General features: G+C 39.6%; 1 pseudogene across 1 annotated transcript; it reads left to right on the top strand.

Moving 5' to 3' along the window:
- Positions 1-3,851: 3,851 nt before the first annotated feature.
- LOC308428944 (ribosome biogenesis protein NSA2 homolog) lies at positions 3,852-10,764 on the top strand (annotated as a pseudogene). The gene is made up of 2 exons: positions 3,852-4,264; positions 10,381-10,764. The product of its transcript is annotated as a ribosome biogenesis protein NSA2 homolog (transcript).
- The last annotated feature ends 11,042 nt before the right edge of the window (positions 10,765-21,806 follow it).

Raw genomic sequence — 21,806 nt, 5'->3', positions numbered from 1 at the left:
GTCCAAACAACGGGAGAAGGTAGGGGAGGATCCCATCCCATTCTACCCAAAAGGGGTTTTCCTACAACTATTTTCTTCTTCTTTCTAGACTCTTCTGGAGTTCTAAGTTTCTCCCACACACAATGCTAGACTTGGTGTAGAAACAGCACACTTCTTATAGAGTGAGGCATATGTCTCCCTTTTCTATAGTCATCAAATTAAGACCCCTTCTCTTTTGTAGGACAACAGCTGCCAGGGAGTCTACTTCCTCCTGTAAATCTTTAATAGAGAGTGAGAGAGAATGCACATCCTCCACCACTTGTTGTGACAACTGTGTGTACTTCTGCAGGGCAACACTAAGTCCCATAGTTCCAGTAGCAACCTTGGCAGTTTCTCCCAATCCTACCTAGAGTGGGGTGAGTTGAAAAACCCTCTTGGGGCATCCTGTGATAAAATCAAAAGTAGATATAGGAACGGGATCATCTCCTTTGATTATAAACAAATTTGGAAGATTAGCCAGGACACAACTCCCGGCCTGATTCTTTGGTAAAAAGAAGTAAACCATATTGTCTCCACAAAGAAACACAATGGAGTTAATCGAGCAAAGCTGAGAGGTGACATTTACAATCTTATTGCATCTAGCAAAGCTTAAATATCCTACTTCTAAGTCATAACTATCATTATTTGGGTATTTATAAAATCACGTGGTATTAAATTCTAGATCAGGCTGCACAATGAAGGATTTAAGATATTGACAAATGATTCCACCACTAAGCTTTCATTGCCAAAGGGGGCTGCTAAAGGCAGAGGCATGCCCGTCTTCAAGCAAAGCCAACAATTCCGTACCAGGGTAGGATTAGTTATGTTAAGAAGCCTGTGGGCATTATTTAAGATCCCAAATGTAGAATAATCTATAACCTGAGGCCCTCTGTTAGATTTGACTATAGGATGATAATGTAAAGAGGGGAATTTATCATCAATGACTTGATCAATCTTTTGCTTTACCAGCTCTTTTCTGACCTCATCCTGTAGACCTCCTCCATCAGATACGTGTAGAGGAGGTGTCCTGTGCCAGTTTGGTTTTCACACAGTGCCAAGGCATCCTAACTGCTGAAATTTGGATGTGTAATCGGGATATCCCACAACAGCTGTATTCGAGGTCCAGTCACCCCCAAAGGTTTTTGGAAGTTAACAGCATGGCAGTGAAGTAGGTCTTACTATCTTTTCCAAGGCTTTCTTGTAGCTGAGTATAGCAGGAAGAATGCACTGTATTTTGAGCTGTCTCAGGGACAGGGTCCTGGTCTTCCATTAACATTGTATATAACTTTGGGATAATTTATGCACTGCTAAGGATTAGGTTTACCAAAGGTATCAGAGGCTGCAAGTAGATAAGCCCGGCACGTGCCACAATCTTTAGTTTGAATTGGTCCCATAAGGGGGGGATATACTAGCAATGAATCTACCCTTCTATTCACAAGGTTTGCCCTGGAGGCCCATCAATACTTGCTGAGCCTCTCTGGGGTCACCAAATCCAGTTTCTCTGCTTTTCCATATGAGATTCTACATCAATGCAAGAAGGACCCAAGCCCCCCTTTTCCCCTTCATTTCTGGAAGACAGCAAAGGGGAAAACATTTGTTGTGGATTGTCCTGGAGTTGTGTGTATTTTGATGCTAATTCCACTTTCCCAAGAAGGGCAGCCTACTCATACTTAGGGGAAAGGAAGGTGGACAGTTGGTGGGGGGGGTCTCCGGCAGAGGAGGAGAGGAAAGAAGATGGCGCTGAAGCATGTGGAGAAACTGCAAGTAGTAAGGGATTTCTTAGCAGGGGAACAGAGTAGTGTAGTGGTAGATCTGCCCAATCTAGGCACGCTGCTTGTGTTCATATTAACCGAGTTGTGTTTTCACTGCACTGGTTTATTTGGGATGGAGAGGTTACTACAAACCACACCTCGGGGATCCTCATGTTCCCTGGATTCAGATAAATGGTTATCTGTTTAACCAATCTCTCAGGCAACCAGTGGGCCGCTTTCATTGCACCTCTTTCCCAGATCAAGACTGGATCTGGTCCATGCCAACTGTTATCCAATGGATTTTTTCCATAAAACAGTTGCAAAATCTTTCTGTGTTTGAGAATGCCAAAATATATCTGCTGCTGATCATAAATCATTATCCAAATAAAAAAATTTAATATAAATAGAATATGTGAAAGATAATTTTTAGGTGATTCTTTGTGGGGTGATTCTATTCCCCCTTTTTTATTTTTTCAAAAGTATTTTTAATGGATAAATGGGGCACATTCAACAATATCCTGGCCTTGAGGATTATAGGGTATGCCAGTAATGTTCTTGATGGGGAGTTGTTTGCAAAATGAGGAAAAATTTGTTCCAGTATACCCTATCCCGTTATCAGTTTTTGCTGTGTCCGGTAGGTCAAGGACTGAAATGGCTTGTAGCAAATGGGCGATAACAAGCTTGCCTGCTTCTGTTTGCAGAGAGGAAATGATATCTCCTAAAGGTATCCACACAACAACATAAACACGTTTCAGATTACCAAACTCAGCCATATGGGTGACATCCATCTGCCATAGGGCACTGGGGACCAATCCTCAGGGATTAACACCCAAACGAGGAGTAGAGAGCATAGTTACACAGAACTGATGTTGTTTCACAGCTTGTCTAGCCTGTTCTCTGGTTGTTTTAGACATGAGCCTGGGGGTATTAGCATTAAGATGAAGAAGACTGTGGGCCTTTTGAGCTGCCTCAACCCCAGTATCAGTGAGTACAGGATGAAGAGCAATCTTAGTAGCAGCATTTGCTTGGCAATTTCCCATAACCAAGAGGCCTGAGAGGTCAGTGTGGGCTCTCAAGTGCCCAATAAAAAATGCCTCAGTTCGATCCCAGATCAGAATCTGAAATTGTTTAAACAAAGAGGTGGCTTTGGATCCAGAACCAATTTGTGCTGCAGTTTCCAAAAGGGAACAGAATGGGCAATATAAGAGCTATCAATATGAATCTAAAGGACCATGTTCAAAGGCAGAAAAGGTGTCAATGACCTCCGGAAGTTTCACAGGAAGTTGTGTAGATGTGGCAGTGTTCTGAAAACTAACAGTTTGGCCATCAACAACATAAGCTACAGTTCCATTAGAGGATTCCTCTAAAATCATCAGTAAATAGTATTTTAGCAACCTTTGTCTATTTGTAGCCATTTACTCTAAACTGTACCTCACAAACAGAAAGATGAAACTAAATGAAGCCTAATCTTATAATGAACAGTAATTAGCGTGAACATATTAAATGACTTCATTAACTTTAAGGTTTCTGTCTATTGATCCCTGTAGTTTGAGCCTTAAAAAACTCAGTTTTGAATTAAAGCCCTTCTACTATCAAAATAAAACTTTTTAAACCCATAAATATACTCCATAGACTAGGGACTTTTCTGACCTTTATGTGGTATGTCATTATAGAACATAACAGTCTGTATGATTAGGTTTAAGCTGAAGCCTGTATCAGCACAGGAAAAGGCAAACAAGTTGGAAATGGCCAGAGACCTCTTAGTCCCTGAACTGAAAGAAGGGGGTTGCTAAAACCTTGCTGGAGGTCAGGCAAACTGAAAGAAAGGGGGAGGGGGAGGGTTTCAAGAACAAGTGATTTTTAACCTTTTTAATATAGTAAACCTGTAGAACAAATTTTAAAACAACAAATTCCTCAATATATATTCCTGGCATCATTACCATAATTTACAGAACAACATACCTAACTTGATAAAAAGAAAAGGCTAGCCCGAGAGGAGCAGGGTCGTGGGCCAGTGACACCGAGAAATTAAAAGTTTTTGGAACCCGGGAGGTCTCGGACTGCTCTTCCGCAGCTGTCATCATGCCACAGAATGAATATATTGAATTGCACCGCAAACGATGTGGATATCCTTTGGACTACCATGAGAAAAAGAGAAAGAAAGAAGGTCGGGAGGCCCATGAACGCTCAAAGAAAGCAAAAAAAAAAAAAAAAAAAAAAAAAAAAAGATTGGCCTGAAAGCTAAGCTCTACCATAAACAGCGCCATGCAGAGAAAATACAAATGAAAAAGACTATTAAGATGCATGAAAAGAGAAACACCAAGCAGAAGGATGATGAGAAGACTCCACAGGGAGCAGTCCCTGCCTATCTGATGGACAGAGAGGGGCAGTCAAGAGCAAAAGTACTTTCCAACATGATTAAGCAGAAACGAAAAGAAAAGGCGGGAAAATGGGAGGTTCCCAAAGTTTGTGCCCAAGGAGAAACAGAAGTATTGAAAGTTATTCGGGTTTCCACCCGGAGGCGACTTCCGGACGCAGAGCAGAGCCTGGCCTACCTGCCACCCGGTTCAGCGGCTCATAGAGGCTAAGCAACTGCGATTGGGAAGACAAAATTAGAACTTCTGTTTCCACCCGGAGGCGACTTCCGGACGCAGAGCGGAGCCTGGCCTACCTGCCACCCGGATCGGCGGCTCATAGAGGCTGAGCAACTGGTGAGTGGGAGACCAAGACTTCAGGGGAGCAGAGAGATCTCTGGGGAGTGCACACGGAAAGTGCACACCGTAACTTGCCCTGCCCTTTCTTGCCCGATCAGCGATTGGGAACAGAAAATTAGAACTTCTGTTTCCACCCGGAGGCGACTTCCGGACCCAAAGCGGAGCCTGGCCTACCTGCCACCCGGATCAGCAGCTCATAGAGGCTGAGCAACTGCGATTGGGAAGAGAAGATTAGAACTTCTGTTTCTGCCTGGAGGCGACTTCAGGACGCAGAGCAGAGCCTGGCCCATCTGCCACCCGGAACGGAGGCTCATAGAGGCTGAGCAACTGGTGGGTGGGAGACCTGGGCTGCAGGGGAGCAGAAAGATCTCTGTGGAGTACACATGGAAAGTGCACCCCCTGCCTTGCCCTGCCCTGCCGTGCCTGATCCAGCAAACAAAAACAGAACCTTGGAACTTCTGCTCACACCCGACCACACTGAGGCATAAAACAGGGCTCAACACCTGAACCAGTGGAGAACCAGGGACAGAGACCAGATACAAGGTAAAGGCAAGAACATATCACTGACAACAAAATGGCAAGAGGAAAGAGAAAGAGTATATCCCAAGGAAACCAAGACAATCTAGCAACACCAGAGCCCAGCTCTCCCAAAACAGCAAACATCGGAATTCCAAACACTCCAGAAAAAGAAGACACAGACCTGAAATGATGCCTCAAGACACTGATAGAGTTACTTAAACAAGAAAGGGAGAAAAAGCAAAAAGATTCAGAAGCTTTTAAAGAAGAAACAAGAAAAACACTCAAAGAACTCAAAGAACGAGACGAAAACAGAACCAAAGAAATAAAGGAATGAAAGAGGGAAATTAAAACAGAGATTGACACAATAAAGAAAACACTAAAAGAGATAACCCTAGAGTCAGAACACCAAAAAAAGAAATCAGGAGTCACAGAAGCAAGCATTTCTAATAGATTACAAGAGATGGAAGAGAGAATCTCGGGGGCAGAAGACAACAATGCAAACATAGACAAAACAGCCAGAGAAGATGCAAAAAACAAAAAGCTCCTAACCCAAAATGTCCAGGAAATCCAAGACACAATGAGAAGACCAAACCTAAGAATAATAGGAATAGAAGAGGGAGAAGAGTATCAACTAAGAGGCACAGTATATATCTTCAAAAAAATCATAGAAGAAAACTTCCCTACCCTTAAGAATGAGATGACCACGAGCATAAAAGAAGCCTTCAGAACTCCAAATAGGTTGGACCAGAAAAGAAATACCTCCCGACACATAATAGTAAAAACATCAAGGGCCCAAAGTAAAGAAAGAATACTAAAAGCAGTAAGGGAAAAAGGTCAGGTAAGATATAAATGCAGACTAATCAGACTCACACCCGATTTCTCAACAGAGACTATGAAAGCTAGAAGAGTCTGGACAGACATCATGCACTCCTTAAGAGAGCACAAGTGCCAGCCCAAACTGCTATACCCAGCAAAACTATCAATCACCATCGATGGAGAGATGAAGATGTTTCAAGACAAATCAAAATTCACACAATATCTGACCACAAACCCAGCACTACAACGAATTATAGGTGGAAAACCCAATACAATGAGGGAAAATACAGCCTAGTGAAAACAAGAAAAGTCCTAAACAAGAAAACTAAAAGAAGAAAAAAACACAGACACAACTCAACCCAAAAAGCAATAATGGCAGGAAACAGAAACAACTATTCCTTGATATCTATTGACATAAATGGTCTCAACTCCCCAATAAAGAAACATAGACTATCAGACTGGATACATAAAAAAAATCCAGCCTATTGCTGCATACAGGAAACTCATCTCAGAGACAAAGACAGACACTATCTCAGAGTAAAAGGGTGGGAAAAAAACTTCCAAGCAAACAGCTCCAAGAAGCAAGCTGGAGTGGCTATTCTAATATCGAATAAAGTAAATTTCCAACCAAAAGTTATCAAAAAAGATAAGGAAGGACACTTTTTACTCATTACCGGGGAAATCTGTCAGGAGGAACTCTCAATCCTTAACATATATGCTCCAAATAAAAAATCACCCACATTCATAAAAGAAACCCTACTAAAGCTCAAAAAATACATTTCACCCCACACAATAATAGTGGGAGACTTTAATACCCCACTCTCACCAATGGACAGACCAGGGAAACAGAAAATGAACAAGGACACTGCAAAACTTGCAAAGACTTTGAACCAACTAGAATTAATAGATATATACAGAACATACTATCCCAAAGTAAAAGAATACACCTTCTTCTCACCACCCCATGGCACCTTCTCGAAAATTGACCACATAATTGGACACAGAACGAGCCTCCATCGATATAAGAAGGTTGAAATACTCCCATGCATCCTCTCAGATCACCATGGTCTATGGCTGGTCTTTAGCAACAACAAAGACAACAAAAAGCCCACATACACATGGAAACTAAACAACGCTCTGTTAAAGGATAGCAGGGTCAAAGAAGAAATAAAGAAAGAAATTAAGGATTTTCTAGAATTCAACGAAAACGAAAACACAACATACCCAAACCTATGGGATGCAATGAAAGCAGTATTGAGAGGAAAACTCATAGCCCTAAGTGTTTCCAAAAAGAAACTGGAGAGAGCTTACCTAAGCAACCTGACAGCACAGCTAAAAGCCCTAGAACAAAAGGAAGCAGATATACCCAAAAGGAGTAGACGGCAAGAAATAATCAAAATTAGGGCAGAAATAGACCAAATAGAAACAAAAAGAACCATTGAAAAAATCAACAAAACCAAGAGTTGGTTTTTTGAGAAAATCAACAAGATTGTTAAACCCCTAGCCAGACTAACTAGAGGGCAAAGAGAGAGTATCCAAATTAACAAAATCAGAAAGGAAAGTGGGGACATAACAACTGAAACTGAGGAAATTCAAGAAATCATCAGATCCTACTACAAAAACTTATACTCCACAAAATTGGAAAATCTGGAGGAAATGGATGAATTTCTAGACAGATACAAGGTCCCAAAGTTAAACCAGGACCAAGTAAACCATCTAAATAACCCTATAACTCCTAAAGAAATAGAAGAAGTCATCAAAATCCTCCCAACCAAAAAAAGCCCAGGTCCAGACGGGTTCAGTGCAGAATTTTATCAGACTTTTATTGAGGATATAACACCGAAACTCGCCAAACTATTCCAAGAGATAGAATCAGATGGAATATTACCAAACTCATTTTTTGAAGCTACAATAACCCTCGTACCTAAACCACACAAAGATCCTACAAGGAAAGAGAACTTCAGACCAATCTCACTATGAACATTGATGCAAAAATACTCAACAAAATTTTTGCAAACCGAATCCAAGAACACATCAAAACAATCATTCATCATCACCAAGTAGGCTTCATCCCTGGGATGCAGGGATGGTTTAACATAAGGAAATCCATCAACGCTTCCACCATATAAACAAACTCAAAGACCAAAATCACATGGTCATCTCACTAGACGCTGAGAAAGCATTCGACAAAAACCAACACCCCTTCATGTTAAAAGTCCTGGAAAGAACAGGAATCCAAGGCCCATACTTAAACATAATAAGAGCAATATACAGCAAACCAACAGCCAACATCAAACTTAATGGCGAGAAACTTGAAGCAATCCCACTAAAATGAGGGACTGGACAAGGCTGCCCACTCTCCCCCTACCTATTCAACATAGTACTGGAAGTCCTGGCTGGAGCAATTAGACAGCAAAAGGAGATCAAGGGGATACAAATCGGAAAGGAAGAGATAAAAACATCACTCTTTGCTGATGACATGATAGTGTACTTGAGTGACCCCAAAAACTCCACCAGAGAACTCCTACAGCTGATAAACAAGTTCAGCAAAGTGGCTGGATACAAAATTAACTCAAACAAATCAGTAGCCTTCCTGTACTCAAAGGACAAACATGTGGAGAAAGAAATTAGGGAAAACGTACCCTTCACAATCGTTGCAAAAACTATGAAATACCTTGGTGTGACTCTAACTAAGCAAGTGAAGGACCTGTATGACAAGAACTTCAAACCTCTAAAGAAAGAAATTGAGGAGGATCTCAGAAAATAGAAAGATCTCCCATGCTCATGGATTGAAAAAATCAACATCTTAAAAATGGCCATCCTACCAAAAGCAATCTACAGATTCAATGCAATCCCCATCAAAATTCCAATACAGTTCTTCATGGAATTGGAAAGATCAATGTGCAATTTCATATGGAATAACAAAAGACCTAGAATAGCAAAATCCATCCTCAACAACAAAAAAAAACATCTGCGGGAATCACTATCCCTGACCTCAAGCTATATTACAAGGCAATTGTGCTGAAAACTGCATGGTACTGGTACAGAAATAGGCATGTGGATCAATGGAATAGAATAGAAGATCCAGAAATGAGCCCTCATGTATATGGTCACCTGATTTTTGACAAAGGAGCAGTAAACATTCAATGGAAAAAGGACAGCCTATTCAACAAATGGTGCTGGTCCAACTGGCACTCAGCAGGCAAAAGAATGAAAATAGAGCCGTTCTTATCTCCTTGTACAAAGCTCAAGTGTAAGTGGATAAAAGATCTCCACATTAAACCAGATACACTGAAACTATTAGATGAGAAAGTAGGGGAAACCTTAGAACTCATAGGTACAGGAGAAAATTTCCTGAACAAAACACCAATGGCTCAAGCTCTAAGGTCAAAGATTAACAAATGGGACTTAATGAGATTGCAAAGTTTCTGTAAGGCTAAAGACATCATCAAGAAAACAAAACGGCAACCAACAGAATGGGAAAAGATCTTTACCAACACCACATCAGATAGAGGCCTAATATCCAAGGTGTACAAGGAACTCAAAAAGCTAGACACCAGAGAATCAAATAACCCTATTAAAAAATGGGGTACAGAGCTAAACAAAACGTTTTCAGTTAAGGAACACCGAATGGCCGAGAAACATCTGAGGAAGTGCTCCACATTCTTAGCCATCAGGGAAATGCAAATCAAAACAACCCTGAGATTCCACCTCACACCAGTCAGATTGGCCAAGATCCAAAACTCAGATGACAGCAGATGCTGGTGAGGCTGCAGAGAAAGAGGAACACTTCTCCACTGTTTGTGGGGTTGCAAGCTAATACAACCACTCTGGAAATCTGTCTGGCGATACCTCAGAAAATTGGATATAGTACTACCTGAAGACCCAGCTATTTTACTTCTGGGCATATACCCCAGAGACACTTTAATACACAAAAAAGATATATGCACCACAATGTTCATAGCGGCTCTATTTATAATAGCCAGAAGCTGGAAGGAACCCAGATTCTCTTCAGAAGATGAATGGATACAAAAATTGTGGTACATATACACTATTGAATACTACTCAGCCACCAGAAACAATGACTTAACCAAATTCTTAAGAAAATGGCTGCATCTAGAGAATATCATCCTGAGTGAGATAACCCAGTCACAAAAGAACAGACATAATATGCAGTCACTGATAGTGGGATGCTAACCCCAGAGGCTTGCACTGCCCCAGAAACAACTCACAGACTGTATGAGGTCCAAGAAATAAAGAAAACAAAAAAATATACATATATTTACAAAACAAGATGACTTTGACTATTTCCATGTTGCGTTTTGTTTTGCATGTACTTTATGCTTATTGTAAGTATTAGGTTTTCAATGCATACTGTCAAGCCCTTGAAAAAAATCAAGTACTGACTAAAAAAATATATTCACATGGTTTTATGTAAAAATTATTTTAATGTCTGAAAAAACAGTACTGACAAAAATGTATAATTTTAAGCAAAAAATGTTTAAAATCTGTACATTTATCTTTGTTTTGTAAAAAAAAAAAAAAGAAAGAAAGAAAGAAAGAAAGTTATTCGAACAGGAAAAAGAAAAAAGAAGGCATGGAAAAGAATTGTTACTAAAGTCTGCTTTGTTGGTGATGGTTTTACAAGAAAACCACCTAAATATGAGAGGTTCATTAGGCCAATGGGTCTGCGTTTCAAAAAAGCCCATGTCACACACCCTGAGCTAAAAGCTACCTTTTGTCTGCCTATACTTTGTGTGAAAAAGAATCCATCATCCCCACTGTATACAACCCTGGGTGTGATCACCAAAGGCACAGTTATTGAAGTGAATGTGAGCAAGTTGGGCCTTGTGACACAGGGAGGCAAGGTGATTTGGGGAAAGTAGGCCCGAGTTACCAACAATCCTGAAAACGATGGGTGCATAAATGCAGTCCTGCTGGTTTGACAGTGATGTCATACAAGTCATTCCACTCACTACCGAAGACTACACAGTCAGGAAAACACCGCCGCCGTGACCTTTTTGAACTACCAAGCAGCCTTACGCCATGTGCAGTTATCAAGTATTTATTAAATTGTAAAGGAAAATAAAACACTGCCCAATTTAAAAAAAAATAAAAGGCTATTAAAAGATTTTTTTAAAAACTCAGAAATGTCTAATTAACATTACATTGCATTAATAAATAGCTGTAATTTTTAAGCAAAACATTTTTGCTATCATATTATTTTCATCATATCCATAGTTATAATAGGAATTACCTGAGCTTTATTTTTCATGATTGTTCCCTCTCAATGGGTCCACAGTTTGGCTGCTGCTGTCCATTATAATTTCTAAAGTCATTATAATTGCCAGCATCATTATAGTTATTTTCGTTAAGGTTTCCTCCTTTATTGTAAGTGCCATATATTAATAAAGACATTATAAGTGCAGTGCTGACTGGGAACAATCTGTTCCAGCCCATAGACAAAGCCACATCACGGCCATCAGGACTCAGGGCCTGCCTCCAGACTGCTGAGTACCCAGAAGAGCTTCAGAAGCACCCTCCGACCTAAGCACATGGGTGAGCCCCCACTCCCCCCACCACTGACTATCCAGAAAGACTCCACAGGGAAGTCTCTGGGTGCAGATAGTGCATGACTGACTGGGAATGGTCCGTTCCGGCCCAGTAACAAAGCTGGGCTACCACCATCAGGATTCACTGCCTATCCCCAGAGAGCCAAACAGCCAGGAGCAATCTCCCTCCTGAGCCCACAGGCCCACAGACCCAAAGGAGAGACAAGCTCCAGTCAGAGACAACAAGATTACCGAACATCACAGATAAGAAGATGTCAAGAATCAAGCACAAGAACCTAAGAAACAGAAACCAAGACAACCTGGCAATGTCAGAACCCAGTTCTCCCAGCACAGCAAGTAGTGGATGTCCCAACATGAAAGAAAAAAAGGAGATATGAACTTAAAAATTATACTTTGTAATGATGATGGAGGTCCTCAAGAAGTGCATGAATAACTCCTTTAAAGAAATATAGGAGAGCACATGTAAACAAATATAAGCCCTAAAAGAGAAAATACAAACATCACCTAAAGAGCTACAGAAAAACACAACCAAACAGGTGAAAAATTGAAAACAGAAACGATAAAAAAAATCACAGGAGGAGACAACCCTGGAAATAGAAAACCTAGGAGAGAAATCAGCAGTCATAGATGCAAGAATAACCAACAGAATACAAGAAATGGAAGAAATAATATCAGGGGCAGAAGACAGCATAGAAAACAATGACACATCAGTCAGAGAAAGTGCAAAAATCAAAAAGCTCCTAGCCCAAAACATTGAGAAAATATAGGACACAAACCTAAGGATAAAAGGTATATAAGAGAGCAAAGACTCTCAAATAAAAGACTCACTAAATATCTTCAACAAAATCATAGACGAAAACTTCCCTAACCTAAAGAAAGAGATGACCATGAATATACAAGAAGCCTATAAAACTCCAAATAGATTGGACAAGAAAAGAAACTCCTCACAGTACATAATAGTCAAAACACGAAATGTTCAAAACAAAGAAAGAATACTAAAAGCAGTTAGGGAGAAAGGACAGGTAACATATAAAGGCAGACCAATTAGAATTACACCAGACTTCACAACAGGAACTATGAAAGCTTGAAGATCCTGGACAGATATCATACAGATCCTAAGAGAACACAAATGCCAGCCCAGGTTACAATATCCAACAAAACTTTCAATTACCATATATGGAGAAACCAACATAAAAGCAAATTTACACCATATCTGTCCACAAATCCAGCCGTACAAAGGATAATAGATGGAAAGCTCCAACATATGGTAAAAACTACACCCTGTGAAAAGAAAGAAAATAATCTTCTTGCAAGAAAATCAAAGGAAGAAAAGGACACAAACAGAATTCTACATCTAACAACAAAAATAAGAGGAAAAAGAGGAAACAACAATCACTCTTCCTTGATATCTCTTAAAATCAATGGATTCTATTCCCCAATAAAAAGACATAGACTATCAGACTGGATACATAAACAGAATCCAACATTTTACTGCATACAGGAAGCTCATCTCAGTAACAAAGACAGACACTACCTCAGAGTAAAAGCTGGGGAAAAAAACCTTCCAAGCAAATGGTCCCAAGAAACAAGCTGAAGCAGCCATTCTAATATTGAATAAAGTAGATTTTCAACAAAAAGTTATTTTAAAAAATAAGGAAAAACACTTTTTACTCATTACAGAAAAAATAATCTATCAAGATGAACTCTCAATCCTGAACATCTGTGCTCCAAATACAAGGGCGACAACATTTATAAAAACCTGACTAAAGGTCAAAGCATAAATGGGAAAAGATATTTACCAACTCCACATCAGATAGAGGCCTAATATCTAAGGTATACAAAGAACTCAAAAAGCTAGACACCAGAGAATCAAATAACCCTATTAAAAAATGGGGTACAGAACTAAACAAAACGTTCTCAGTTGAGGAATATCAAATGGCTGAGAAATATCTGAGGAAGTGCTCGACATCCTTAGCCATAAGGGAAATGCAAATCAAAACAATCCTGAGATTCCACCTCACACCAGTCAGATTGGCCAAGATCCAAAACTCAGATGACAACAGATGCTGGCTAGGTTGCGGAGAAAGAGGAGCCCTTCTCCACTGTTGGTGGGATTGCAAACTAATACAACCACTCTGGAAATCAGTCTGGTGATACCTCAGAAAATTGGACATAATACTACCTGAAGACCCAGCTATTCCACTTCTGGGCATATATCCCAGAGACACCTTAGTACACAACAAAGATATATGCACCACAATGTTCATAGCAGCTCTATTTATAATAGCCAGAAGCTGGAAAGAACCCAGATGCCCTTCAGAAGATGAATGGATACAAAAATTGTGGTACATTTACACAATGGAATACTACTCAGCCACCAGAAACAATGACTTGACCAAATTCTTAAGAAAATGGCTGCATCTAGAGAATATCATTCTGAGTGAGATAACCCAGTCACAAAAGAACAGACAAAATATGCAGTCACTGATAGTGGGATGCTAACCCCCAGAGGCTCGCACTGCCCCAGAAACAACTCACAGACTGTATGAAGTCCAAGAAATAAAGAAAACAAAACAAAACAAAAAATCTTTACACAACAAGAAAACTTTGACTATTTTCATGTTACATTTTGTTTTGCATGTACTTTGTGCTCATTGTAACTATTGGGTTTTCGATGCATACTGTCAAACCTTTAAAAAGATCAAGTACTGACTATTCATATAGATTTATATAAAAATTATTTTAAAATCTGAAAAAAAAGTACTGACAAAAATGTATTGTATAATTTTACGCAAAAATGCTTGAAATCTGTACATTTGTCTTTGTTTTGTAAAATAAAGATGTTAAAAAAAAGGTCAAAGCATATATTAGATGACAGAAACACAGTAATAGTGAGAGACTTCAACGCTCCACTCTCATCAAGGAACAGATCATGGAAGCAGAAAATGAACAGAGACACAATAAAACTAACAGAAGTTATGAACCAAATGAATTTAACAGACAACTATAAAATGTTTCATCCAAAACAAAAAAAAAAAAAAAAAAAAAAAACATCCTTCTCAGAACCTCGTGGCACCTTCTCCAAAATTGAAAATATGGGCCTCAAAATGGGCCTCAGCATATAAAGGAAGATTGAAATAATACCATGCATCCTATCAGATCACCATGGACTAAGGCATATCTTCAATATCAAAAAAGAAAAAAAAAAGAAATCCCACATACACATGTAGCTGAACAATGATCTATTCAATGATAACTTGGTCAAGGAAGAAATAAAGAAAGAAATTTAAATTTTTTTTAGAATTTAAGGAAAATGAAAGTACAACATACCCAAATTTTTGGGACACAGTGAAAGCATTACTAAGAGGAAAACTCATAGCTCTGAGTGCCTCCAAAAAGAAACTGGAGAGAGCATATACTAGCAGCTTGACAGCACAGCTGAAAGTTATAGAACAAAATGAAGCAGATACACCCAAGAGGAGTAAATGGCAGGAAATAATTAAACTCAAAGCTCAAATCAACCAAGTTGAAACAAAAAGAACTATACAAAGAATTAACAAAACAAGAAGCTGATTCTTTGAGAAATTTTACAAGATTGATAAACTCTTAGCCAGACTAAATAGAGGGCATAGAGAGAGTATCCAAATTAACAAAATCATAAATAAAAAGGGAGACATAAGAACAAAAACCAAGAAATCATCAGATCCTACTACAAAAGCCTATACTCAACAAAACTGGAAAATCTAGAGAAAATGGACAACTTTCTAGACAGATTCCAGGTACCAAAGTTAAATCAGGATCAGATAAACCATATAAACAGTCCTTTAACACCTAAAGAAATAGAAGCAGTCATCAAAAGCCTCCCAATCAAAAAGAGCCCAGGACCAGATGGGTTCAGTGCAGAATTCTATCAGACTTTTACAGAAGACCTAATACCTATACTCTCTTAACTATTCCACAAAACAGAAACAGAAGGAACACTACCCAACTCATTCTTCAAAGCCACAATTCCACTCATACCTAAACCACACAAAGACCCTACAATGAAAGAGAACTTCAAACGAATTTCCCTCATACACATCGACGCAAAAATACTCAATGAAATTCTTGCAATCTGAATTGAAGAAAAACTCATCAAACTATCATTCACCATGATCAAGTAGGCTTCATCCCAGGGATGTAGGGATGGTTTTATATATAGAAATCCTTCAATGTAATCCACTATATAAACAAACTAAAAAAACAAAACAAAACAAAAAAAAACAGGTCTTTCCTGTTTCGGCCCAAGCAAAGCAGGCTCATGGGCCAGTGACACCCAAAAATTAAGAGGTTTTTGGAACCCAGGAGGTCATAGACTGCTGTTCCAGGCTGTCATCATGCCACAGAATGAATATATTGAATTGCACCACGAATGATATGGAGATCGTTTGGACTACCATGAGAAAAAGAGAAAGAAAGAAGGTCTGGAGCCCCATGAATGTTCAAAGAAGAAAAGAGATTGGCCTGAAAGCTAAGTTCTCCCATAAACAGTAGCATGCAGAGAAAATACAAATGAAAAAGACTATTAAGCTTTTAAGATGCATGAAAATTGGACATAGTATACCTAAGGACCCAGCTATTCCACTCTTGGGCATATATCCAAAATTTCTCCAACATACAACAAGAACAAATGCTCCACTATGTTTATAGTGGCCTTATTTATAATAGCCAGAAGCTGAAAAGAACCCAGATGTCCTTCAACAGAGGAATGGATACAGACATTGTGGTACATTTACACAATGGAGTACTAATCAGCAATTAGAAACAATGACTTTATGAAATTCCTAGGTAAATGGATCGAACTAGGAACTATCATTCTGAGTGAGTACACACATGAGAATACACATGGTCTGCACTCACTGATAAACAGATACTAACCCCAAAATGTTCTGAGTACCCAAGAAACAATTCACAGATCTTATGAAGCTCAAAAAGAAGGAAGGCCAGAATGTAGATGCCTCGGTTTTTCTTAGAAAGGAGAACAAAACACTTAAAGGAGGGAATACAAGGTCAAATAGAGGTGTAGGGATTGAAGAAAAGATCACTCAGATACTGCCTCACCTGGGAATCCACCCTATGTGCAGCCACCAAACCCAAACACTATTGCTGATGCCAAGAAGTGCTTACTGGAAGAAACCAGATATCTATGCCTCCTCAGAAGCTCTTCGAGAGCCATACAAATACAGTTGAGGATGCTTGCAGCTATTTATCGGACTGAACATGGGGACCCCAATGAAAAAGCTAGAGAAAGGACTGAAGGAACTGAAATGGTTTGCAGCCTCATGGGAAGAACATTGTCAGCCAATCAAACCCTCCAGAGCTCCCACAAACTAAAACACCAACTAGTGAGCACACGTGGAGAAAACCATGGCTCCAGTTGCATATGTAGCAAAGAATAGCATTGTATGGCATTAGTGGTAGAAGAGGTCTTTGGTCCAGTGAAGGTTGTTATTACCAGTGTAGGAGAATGCCAAGGCAATGAGGTGGAGAGCTTGGGAGAGAAAGCACCTTCATGGAAGCAAGTAGAGGGTGAGGGGAAGGGGATTACATTTGAAAAGTAAATACAGAGAATGTCCAATAAAATAATTTAAGACATTATAATAAAATATTTAATTTTCTCAAAGAACCAGCTCTTGGTTTTGTTGATTCTTTGAATGGTTCTTTTTGTTTCTATTTGGTCAATTTCTGCTCTGAGTTTGATTATTTCTTGCCGTCTAATCCTCTTGAGTGTATCTGCTTCCTTTTGTTCCAGAGCTTTCAGCTGTGCTGTCAAGTTGCTGATGTAGGCTCTCTCCAGTTTCTTTTTGGAAGCACTCAGAGCTATGGGTTTTCCTCTCAGTACTGCTTTCATTGCATCCCATAGGTTTGGGTATGTTGTGTTTTCGTTTTCATTGAATTTTAGAAAATCCTTAATTTCTTTCTTTATTTCTTCTTTGACCATGCTATCATTTAATAGAGCATTGTTTAGTTTCCATGTGAATATGGGCTTTTTGTTGTCTTTGTTGTTATTAAAGACCAGCCTTAGACCATGGTGATCTGATAAGATGCATGAGAGTATTTCAATCTTCTTATATCTACTGAGTCTTGTTTTGTGACCGATTATATGGTCAATTTTGGAGAAGGTGCCATGAGGTGCTGAGGAGATGATGTATTCATTTATTTTAGGATGAAATGATCTGTAGAAATCTATTACTTCCAATTGGTTGATAACCTCTTCTAGTTTCACTGCGTCCTTGCTCAGTTTCTGTTTCCATGATCTTTCCATTGATAAGAGTGGGGTGTTGAGGTCTCCCACTATTATTGTGTGGGGTGAAGTGTATTTTTGAAATTTAGTAGGATTTCTTTTATGAATATGGGTGCTCTTGTATATGGACCATAAATGTTAAGGATTGAGAGTCCTTCTGACAAATTTTCCCTGTAATGGGTAAAAAGTGTACTTCCTTATCTTTTTTGACAACTTTTGATTGAAAACCTACTTTATTCGATATTAGAATGGCCACTCCAGCTTGCTTCTTGGGGCCATTTGCTTGGAAGGTTTTTTCCCAGTCTTTTACTCTGAGATAGTGTCTGTCTTTGTCTCTGAGATGAGTTTCCTGTATGCAGCAAAATGCTGGGCTTTGTTTATGTATACAGTCTGATAGCTTATGTCTTTTTATTGGGGAATTGAGTCCATTTTTGTTAACAGATATTAAGGAATAGTGGTTGCTGTTTCCTGCTATTTTTGCTTTTGGAGGTAAAATTGTGCCTGTGTGTCTTTCTTCTGGTTTTCTTGCTTAGGTATTTTCTTATTTTTACTAGGATGTGGTTTCCCTCCTTATATTGAGTTTTCCACCTATAATTTGTTGTAGTGCTGGGTTTGTGGTCAGATACTGTGTAAATTTAGTTTTGTCTTAGAATATCTTGGTCTCTCCATCTATGGTGATTGAGAGTTTTGCTGGGTATAGCAGCTTGGGCTGGCACTTGTATTCTCTTAGGGTTTTCATGATGTCTGTCCTGGATCTTCTAACTTTCATAGTCTCTGCTGAGAAATCGGGTGTGATTCTGATTGGTCTGCCTTTATATGTTACATGACCTTTTTCCCTTACTGTTTTTAGTATTCTTTCTTTGCTTTGGGCACTTGGTGTTTTGACTATTATGTGTCAGGAGGAATTTCTTTTCTGGTACACTCTATTTGGAGTTCTGTAGGCTTCTTTTATGCTCATGGTCATCTCATTCTTAAGGGTAGGGAAGTTTTCTTCTACAATTTTGTTGAAGATATTTACTGTGCCTCTCAGTTGATATTCTTCACCCTCTTCTATTCCTATTATCCTTAGATTTGGTCTTCTCATTGTGTCCTGGATCTCCTGAACATTTTGGTTTAGGATCTTTTTGGTTTTTGCATCTTCTCTGACTGTTCTGTCTATGTTTTCCATGTTGTCTTTGGCCCCTGAGATTTTCTCTTCCATCTCTTGTAGTCTGTTGGAGATGCTTGCATCTGTGACTACCAATTTCTTCTTTAGGTTTTCTACCTCCAGGGTTGTCTCTTTTAGTGTTTTCTTTGTGTTTCCATTTCCATCTTAAATTCCTTCTTCAATTCCTTCATCTCTTTGGTTCTGTTTTCCTCTAGTCCTTTGATTTCTTTGAGTGTTTTTCTTGTTTCCTCTTTAAAGCTTCTATTTCTTTATGCTTTTCCTCCCATTCTTGTTTAAGGATCTCTGTCATCATCATGAGGTATGATTTCGGATCTGAGTCTTCTTTTTCTGGAGTGTTTGTCATTCTGTTGTTTGCTGTGATGGGAGTGCTGAGTTCTGATGTTGCCAGGTTGTCTTGTTTCCCTGGGGTAAGTTCTTTCGTTTTCCTCTTGCCATCTTGTTGTCAATGATTGGTTCCTGTCTCTTCCGTGTACCTTGCCTGTGTCCCTGGATCTCCACTGTTCCAGGTGGCAGATGGCCTGAGCATTTGATCTGCACACACGGGCCCTCTTGGTGGAAACCGAGTCCCTATGGCAGAGTTCCAGTTCCCCTGAAACAATGGGGGCGCGCTCAGTCCAGACCTCTCTGCGCCCCAGCTACTCACACCGCAGTCTCACCCGGTCTGCGTCCCTGGATCTCTGCTGTTCCCAGTGGCAGATCTAAAGTATCTTTTTTTAAGATTTATTTCTTTCATGGATGTGGGTATACTGTTGCTGTCTTCAGACACACCAGAAGAGGGCATTGGATTCCATTACAGATGGTTGTGAGCCACCATGTGGTTGCTGGGATTGGGACCTCTGGAAGAGCAGTCAATACTCTTAACCACTGTGCAATCTCTCCAGCCCATAAAGTATCATTTTAAAGAATGAAGACAAAAACCAAGTTCTAACAAATGTAACCATCATTTTTAAAAGACAGAAAACAATATTTTAACAGTTTAAACAATACAGTGCTTCTATAATCAACATCAAGTGCGATAATTTGTTGTTACAATGTTTAGCTACCAGCAAGAAAAGTTCTTGTATACAAACACATAAAGGTGCAGATTTAATACTTCATTAAAGAAACATTGTTTTAAATCCTATATTTTATAAATCAGATTTTTAGGAGAAGAATTACGTTAAGATATTATTTCAACTTAAATGTATTTTTAGAGACCTGTTTTCCTGCTTTGGTTTATGCCATATATTGTTGCCCAGAATGGCTCCAACCCTACAAATTTTAAGGTAACTTTTTGTTACAGATGTTACAGATTTTTAACCATACCCAGTAATTTATAAGCCAGTAGTCTATAGCCAAGACATCCAGAACATGGTAAACTTATATATTTAAGATGAGTCAGAAACAAAGATGTAGTGGTCACATACACTTATACATTTAGAATAGACAAGCAATTTTTTCTTACTTTTTTTCTATCTGCAATTTCAATGAAGGAGCACCTTGCCACCTACTGAATCCAATTCTCACTGGCATAGAGACTTTGTAGCAGGACTAGCCATCAGTTTCCTTACTCTAGAAGCTGAGAAGCTGCCGTTGCCCCTTTAAGAGCAGGCTTGTGCAGATCTCTAGCCTTTGTCAGGGCTTCTCTAGCAGGTGCAGGACTTCAAGGGCCGTTTATAAGTTTTTATTGTCCCAATTAAACTGCTGTGTTCTCTGCCACAAAATCTTGACCTGAATGCATGCTGCAATGTGCCCTTCCAGGACTTACCTTTCCCACCCAGCACAACTCCCAGTCATTCATCCAAGTTTGTTTATCAATAGCTACATATTCATTCCTTGCTGTGTAATATGCAGCAGTAAGTGGATATATATTGAAGAATATCTGATACAGCTGAAGAACATCTGGGTTGTTTCCAAATTGGAGCCATGATGTTTTATTGCTGCTGTTTGTTTTCTTTTGAGAATAGGGTCTCAGAGAGTCTAGTATATATATGTTTTAAGCTGTTTTTACAGGTTAGTGTGAGTGTGTGTGTGTCTGTGTCTTTGTTGTGAGAGAGTGTGTGTACAGCTATGCATCAGAGGACAACCTATAGGCATTAGCTCTATTCTTTTTATTTACAAATTATTTATTATGAGAGGATGTATAGGTTAAAAACATCCATCAACACTTGGTTCCCTTATTCCATCATGAAAATCAAACTCAGGTTGTCAGACTAGGCAAGAGGCACCTGTACCCCCTGGACATCTCTGAGAACCTCAGGTAGCCTAGAGTGGCCTCAGGTAGCAGAGGTTAACTTCAAACACATTCCTCCACATCCTACATATTGAACTTAAAGGTATACCCCTGGCTTAGACTCTGCTTTTTATTCTGTGACAGGTTTAGAAGTCTAAGACACAGAAGCAAGTCTAGGGTAGTCCCCTCCCATTGGATTTTACATGGTAGGTGTGCTCTGTGGCTATGCTGGCCATCTTATTGGCATGCATGGCTTCAGGACACTTAAAGGTTGTTTACTAGACACAGTTCCTATTTATTTCACATTTTTATGTTTATTTATTGTGGTCTTGCTTTGTAGTCTAGGCTGGCCTTGAACTCATGATCAACCTGACTGAGATTGCAGACAGGACTCACCATGCTTGGCTGTTTTTACTTCTGTGCTTCTCATTAGCCATATATGGCAATAGTCACATGCTAGAAAATACAAATACATATCACCAAACTAGAATGGGAGGTGTGGGGCGCCGCCCACACATTCCCACGCTTCCGTCATTACAAGATGGCGCGGATATCCGGCTGTGGGGCGCCGCCCACACATTCCCACGCATTCGCCATTACAAGATGGCGCTGATATCTGGCTGGAGTTAGCAGTAAACAAGCCATGTGCGCACAGGCTGGGTAACTTCCGCTTCATGAGTTCCGCCTCTTCCCGTGGCGTCATAGGGCCTGCTGAGTCTCAACCAATCAGGGGGCTCCGCGTCCAAGGCAAG

The sequence above is a fragment of the Micromys minutus genome (assembly GCF_963924665.1).
Source record: "Micromys minutus genome assembly, chromosome: 13".
Lineage (NCBI taxonomy): Eukaryota > Metazoa > Chordata > Mammalia > Rodentia > Muridae > Micromys > Micromys minutus.
The sequence above is the reverse complement of the archived record's forward strand: the minus strand, read 5'-3'. Positions and strand labels throughout refer to the sequence as shown.